Genomic DNA, 6,000 nt, shown 5'->3' with positions numbered 1-6,000 from the left:
CTCTGGTGTGGACTAGAAGAACCTGACACCTTCATCCTGGGGGGGCCGATTGAAACTCAGGACTGAAAGCATCCATTCCGGTTAAAAATGAACTTTCTCTTTCCCATTGTGTTTTTGGTGGAGACTTGCATACTCACTCAACTTCAGGAGTTCTGAGCATCATTGCCTTTATGAAAACTGTAAACAGTACGGTCCAAAGAAAACTGTGTTTGAATCCAGCTCCTAATTACTTCTGTAACACCCAAAGCACCAACAGTGAGGGGAAATTACTGACCAATAATCTGACATAATAAATAGGTTTTGCCTCACAAAAAAGTAGTTAGGAAGGAGTCCTGATGAACGATTTCAGCCCAAAACATCGACTGCATTCCCCTCCGTGGATGCTGCCTAACTGGCTGTGTTCCTCCAGCTTTTTGTGTGCATTGCTCAAAATTGTCAGCATCAGCAGAATCTCTTGTGTTTACAGACAGGAAGGAGACTAGTTTGTCCATCAAATTCATGCTACCACTTCCAAAGTGCCGACCAGTTAGTTCCACACTCCTTCACATCCCTGATGTGGGCAGAAGACACGGGTGAAGGCACGCCCTAGGTCCCAGTCATTGAACAGTGTAGTATTCAAGGCCTAGTGTTTGGAGTCCAGTCAAAGAATTTGAGGCCTGGAGTTTGAGGTCCTCATCCAGGATCCTCATTTTCCATCATCAGTGAGTCCTGGGATTGATACTGAAGATCAAGGCCCGAAGTCAAGGACTGATGGTCAGAGCAGTGAGTTCACTGCTAGTCCACTGAGGAAATCGGAGCCCAGAGTCTGCGAATCTGCTAATCCACTGGAGGCTGAAGGCCAGAGATGGCCTGCCTTGGGGTAGGAGGGCTCTGTATGTTCGTTAGAGATGGGGCTCAATTTGCTGCTGTCATTTTGTTGCTTGTTGCATTCTGCTGAGCATTGTGGGAATGCGATGCTGGTGCCAGAATACAGGCAACACTCGAGGGCCGTCCCCAGCACAGCCCTCAGCTTGAGCTGGTTGTTCATGCAAATGATGCACTCCCCTGTGGTACATAAATGAATCTGAATCCGACACTTTCCCCATTATCGAATACTTACCCCGCTTTCTTTAAATGACTATATTGATTGTGAGCCCACCACCTTCCTTGTTAACAAAAAAAACGAATTGCCTCACACCCAGCAAGAGTAAACCAGTCGCAATCCTAAATATCGGACCAGATTCCCAGTCTGCTCTGGGAGAATGAAATCGGAATAGGGATTGCCACACAGTATATTGTAATATATCTCATAAGCTCAGTAAAATGCAGGCAAACAAGTAATTACAGACATAATGATGCAAGCACCATTAATGAAATATACATGAGTATTAGTGCCTTCGTCTGAGTCTATCTGCTGCCTTTCCTGCGCTTTGCACCTGCCAGTCACCCATCCACCTGCAAGCTCTCTCCCTTCCAGAGTGTCCCTGAGACAGTTGTTATGCAAGAGGCTTAAAGGAATGTCAGAGGAGACTTGAAGCACCTCACCCTCTTTGCTGCTGCCTTCTCATTCATTACTTGAGTACCTGCATGGGTGACTCTGACAGTCAAGTTTAAATGTGAGTTTAGTTTAGTTTAGTTTAGTTCAGTGCGAGGCCAGGGCCTCATTTTGCAGTGGCGTTCAGCTTAATGAATGTACATCAGTGAGGAGCTCACGGTGGATAGCAAACACTTTGAGGTACAGAGCCCACCCTGTCACTCTCCTGGATAAGTCAGTCACTGGTCCCAGCTTCTCACAGTTCCTACTGCAGCGTTGCTTATTATTTTGCCACGGTTTAACGACGCCGCAGAGTCAATTAAAGTCGCCATCTGAGGAAGGCAGAGAGAGGCACACGGTCAAGAGCAAGCAGCAAAGGAAAGCCGATCTGCATTTGTATTACAGCTTTCACGGCTTTCAAGGCACCACCAGTGCTTAAGCTGTCAATGAGGTGCTTTTGAAGTCTAAGAAGTGGTATGCAGAGGCCAGGAGATATGTAGCAAGGTCCCTCAAACAGAAGTGTGATAATGAGCAGATAATCCATTTTATTGATGTCATTGAAATGGATATTAGCCATGACACTGGGGAGGACTAATGATAAGTTCCATGAAATGTAGATTATTGCTGACGGATCCTCTGGACAGAGCCAGTGAGCGCTTGAAATTGATGGCCTTTATCTTGTCCTGATCTTCATATATTCCTTGCAATGTCACAAAGATGGACGGATAAAATAAGTTAAAATTCAATGTAGCTATCACAGGATGAAGTAAATCCTAGAGGGGTGTGGTGAACTACATATACCTGTCTGGACACGCACCCTGCTGACTGCTCCTGTGGCTCCTCCCACAGACCCCGGTATAAAGGCGATCAAGGCCTGAGCCCGGCTTCTCAGTCTCCAGGATGTAGTATGGTGGTCAACCACCGCTTGTTCCTTCTTCCAGTCAATAAAAGCTGATATCTCTGATATCTTGTCTTACGTCTCAGAGTGAGTTATTGATGGTGCATCAAGGGGAGAGTTCAATATCTTTTAAATTAGTTTCTCTCTCTCTCTCTCTCTCTCTCTCTCTCTCTCTCTCTCTCAGCAGAATGCAATTTGGCTGAGAACACACAGCAATAAAATCCCCTTGTGTTTAATCACTGAAAATAAATATATCTTTCATATTAAACTTCCTCATAAAAGGCAGCTTCCTTTCCCGGTGTGCCGGCTTCCCAGAGTGCATCGACCAACAAGTGCAGAGGAGGGGTAGCCGGGCAGACAGTGGGAGCTCCGCAGATGACCGGTTCACCATTTTACAGTGTTTGAACTTGAGGACTGCGTTCAAAATGCACCAATGAGACTTAAAGCAATAGATGCCTCACAAGTTCATGGCCAAAAGCCCAGGGTAAACGTTCCTCTCAGGGGACAAAGGAAGAAGCAACAGCAGACAGTGTTTGCCGTGTCTCATTTGGACACTGAATCAGAATCAGAATCAAGTTTCTTATCACTGACACATGTTGTGAAATGTGTTGTTTTGAGGCAGCAGTGCAGAGCAATACACAGAATATACTACAAATGACAATAAGTAGTATATATAAAAAATTAAACGATGGGCTTTTAGGAAACTATTAGGCACATGGGCAATAGAAAAATAGAGGGTTATGTAGGTGGGAAGTGTTAGACTGATTTTAGAGTAGGTTAAAATGTCAGCACAACATCGTAAGCGAAGGGCCTGTACTGTGCTCTAATGTTCTATGTTCTACGTTCTAAATAAATGGTGCAAAAGCAAAGCAAAGACAGAGAGGTAGTTTGTGGGTTTTTTGTCCGTTCAGACATCTGATGGCAGAGGGGAGGAAGCTGTTCCTGAAACGTTGAGTGTGCGAGTCTTCGGGCTCCTGTACCTCCTCCCAGATGGTAATAATGAGGACGACAGCATGTCCTGGGTGGTGTGGGGCCTTAGTGATAGATACCACCCTTTTGAGGCATCACGTTTTGAAGGCATCCTCGATAGTGGGGAGGCTACTGCCCAGGATGGAGACAGCTGAGTTTACAAACCGCAGCAGCTTTCTGTCATCCTGTGCAATGAGATGCAGCCAGTCAGAATGCTCTCCGCAGTACATCTGTAGAAATTTGCTAGTCTTTGGTGACATACCAGTCTTCTCAGACTCCTAATGAAATACGGCCACTGGTGTGCCTGCTTCATAATTGCATCAATATGTTGGCCCCGGATAGATCTTCAGAGAAGTTGATTCTTCAGTACTCAACCAGGTACTCCATCTGGACTGGATGCTTTCCTTGGATCTACTTTCTTGAGAGCAGCCTGCATGCCATCTTCAGATACTGAGACCGAAGGGTCATCAGAGGCATGGGGGCGGGTGATGGTTCCTCCCTGCTCCAGTGGTCAAAGTGAGCATAGAAAGCATTGAGCTCACCTGGATGCAAAGCTCTGCTGTCCCCTGTGTCACAAAATTTAACCGTGTAGGAGATTGTGGCATTCAGACCCTGCCACAGCTGTCGAGCGTCTCAGTCTCGTCTGGAATCTCCACTTTGCCCGTGAGCTGGCTTTCCAGAGGTCGTCTCTGTAGCTCTTGTAGCATTCTTGGTCTCCAGACTTGAAATGAATTGAATTGACTTTATTTCTTACACCCTTCACATGCATGAGAAGTAAAAATCTTTTTTACATTACGTCTTCATCTAAATGTGCAACCATCGTAATTTATAATAAACAGAACAGTAAATGTAATATAGAGTATACTCGAATCAGTGTGAGTTCATCGTTCTGATGGCCTGGTGGAAGAAGCTGTCCCGGAGCCTGTTGGTCCTGGATTTTATGCTGCGGTACCACTTCCCGGATGGTAGCAGCTGGAATAGATTGTGGTTGGGGTGACTTGGGTCCCCAATGATCCTACGGGCCCTTTTTTCACACCTGTCTTTGTAAATGCCCTGAATGGTGGAAGTTCACATCTACAGATGAGTTGGGCTGTCCGCACCACTCTCTGCAGAATCCTGCGATTAAGGGAGGTACAGTTCCCACTCCAGGCAGTGATGCAGACAGTCAGGAGGCCTCTTATCTGGCTCTCAGCAGGTTCCAGATTTCATTGTTCATCCAGGGCTTCTGACTGGGGAAAACCCTGAATGATTTTGTGGGGGTACACTCATCCACAGCTGTTTTACTAAAGTCTGTAATGACCCTGGTGTGGTTATTCAGGTCCTCAGATGAGTTCTTGAACACGGCCCAGTCCACTGACCCAATGCAATCCTGTAACCGTTCCTCTGCCTCCGCGACCACCTCTTAGTTGTCCTGATCTCTGGAGCCTTGTTCTTTAGGCTCTGTCTGTATGCAGGTAGCAGGAGTGCAGCCAAATGATCCGACTTGCCAAAATACGGTCTCAGGAAGGAACGATAGGCATTCCTTATCGTAGTGTAGCAGTGGTTTGGTGTGTTGGGACCTCCAGTAAAACAGGTTACATGCTGGTGATAATTGAGCAAGGCTTTCTTCAAACAGGCCTGGTTAAAGTCAGCAACTATAATTTGGAGTGCATCAGGATGGGCCGTTCCTTGTTTACAGACAGCATCATACAGTTTTGTGAGTGCTCGGTTATAATCTGCCGCTGGTGGTAAGTAAACTGTGGTCAGGATCACGGACGACAACTCCCGAGGCAGGTAGAATGGTCTACGTTTAACTGTTAGTTGTTCTAAGTTAGGGAATTAACTAAGAAGCACACTCCGCTGCCTCTTTCCTTACCAGAATTCAAGGTCCAATCCATTCTGAGAATTGTAAAGCCTTCCAGTTGTATCACTACAGTTGGTGTATCCGTCTTTAACCAAGCTTCAGTGCAAGAAACAATTGACGTCTGCCTTTTCTGCCTCTGATTCAGCACTTTCCGTTTTAAAGCCTGCATGAAGTCATTGAGCTCATCTGTGAGTGAAGGACGATTCCTCTTTCGAATGTTAGGTTCCAACCTACAGGACATAATGGGCTGAGGGCCAGCTTGATTGTCAATAGAGCCAGGGTCAATGCAGATGTTGGATGATGTCATCATATTTGGGGAGATCCTTTAGAGGGGACTGAAGTAATAGCGAGGGATCTGAAAAAGAGGTCAAAGATATAATTGCCAGGAAACAATGATTCATAAATATATTACTGGGACTGGGGGGCTTGAGTTATAAAGACTGACCCATCAGAGGTAGGTGAAAATCTTTTTTTCCTGAAGCAATCTAGGGTGAGGGAGACCTTCTAGAGGTTTATAAAATCACAAGGACCATAGACAGTTTGCAGAATGAGAGGATCTAAATCTCAAGGCACAGCTTTAAGGTGAGAGTGTAAAGACGCTTGAGGGTGTATCTTTCATTCAGAGTGTGGTGGCTACATGGAACAAGCTGCCAGAGGAGGTGGCAGAGATGGGTCCAATCACAATTCAAAGACTTTGGACAGGTGCGTGTGTAAGAAAGATTCAGAGGGATACGGGCCAAATGTCAGCAAAGGGGACTGGTTTAAGTTTAGTGGGGC

Source organism: Hypanus sabinus, chromosome 12, assembly GCF_030144855.1.
Source record: "Hypanus sabinus isolate sHypSab1 chromosome 12, sHypSab1.hap1, whole genome shotgun sequence".
Taxonomy (NCBI): Eukaryota; Metazoa; Chordata; class Chondrichthyes; order Myliobatiformes; family Dasyatidae; genus Hypanus; species Hypanus sabinus.
Note: the sequence above shows the minus strand (reverse complement) of the source record.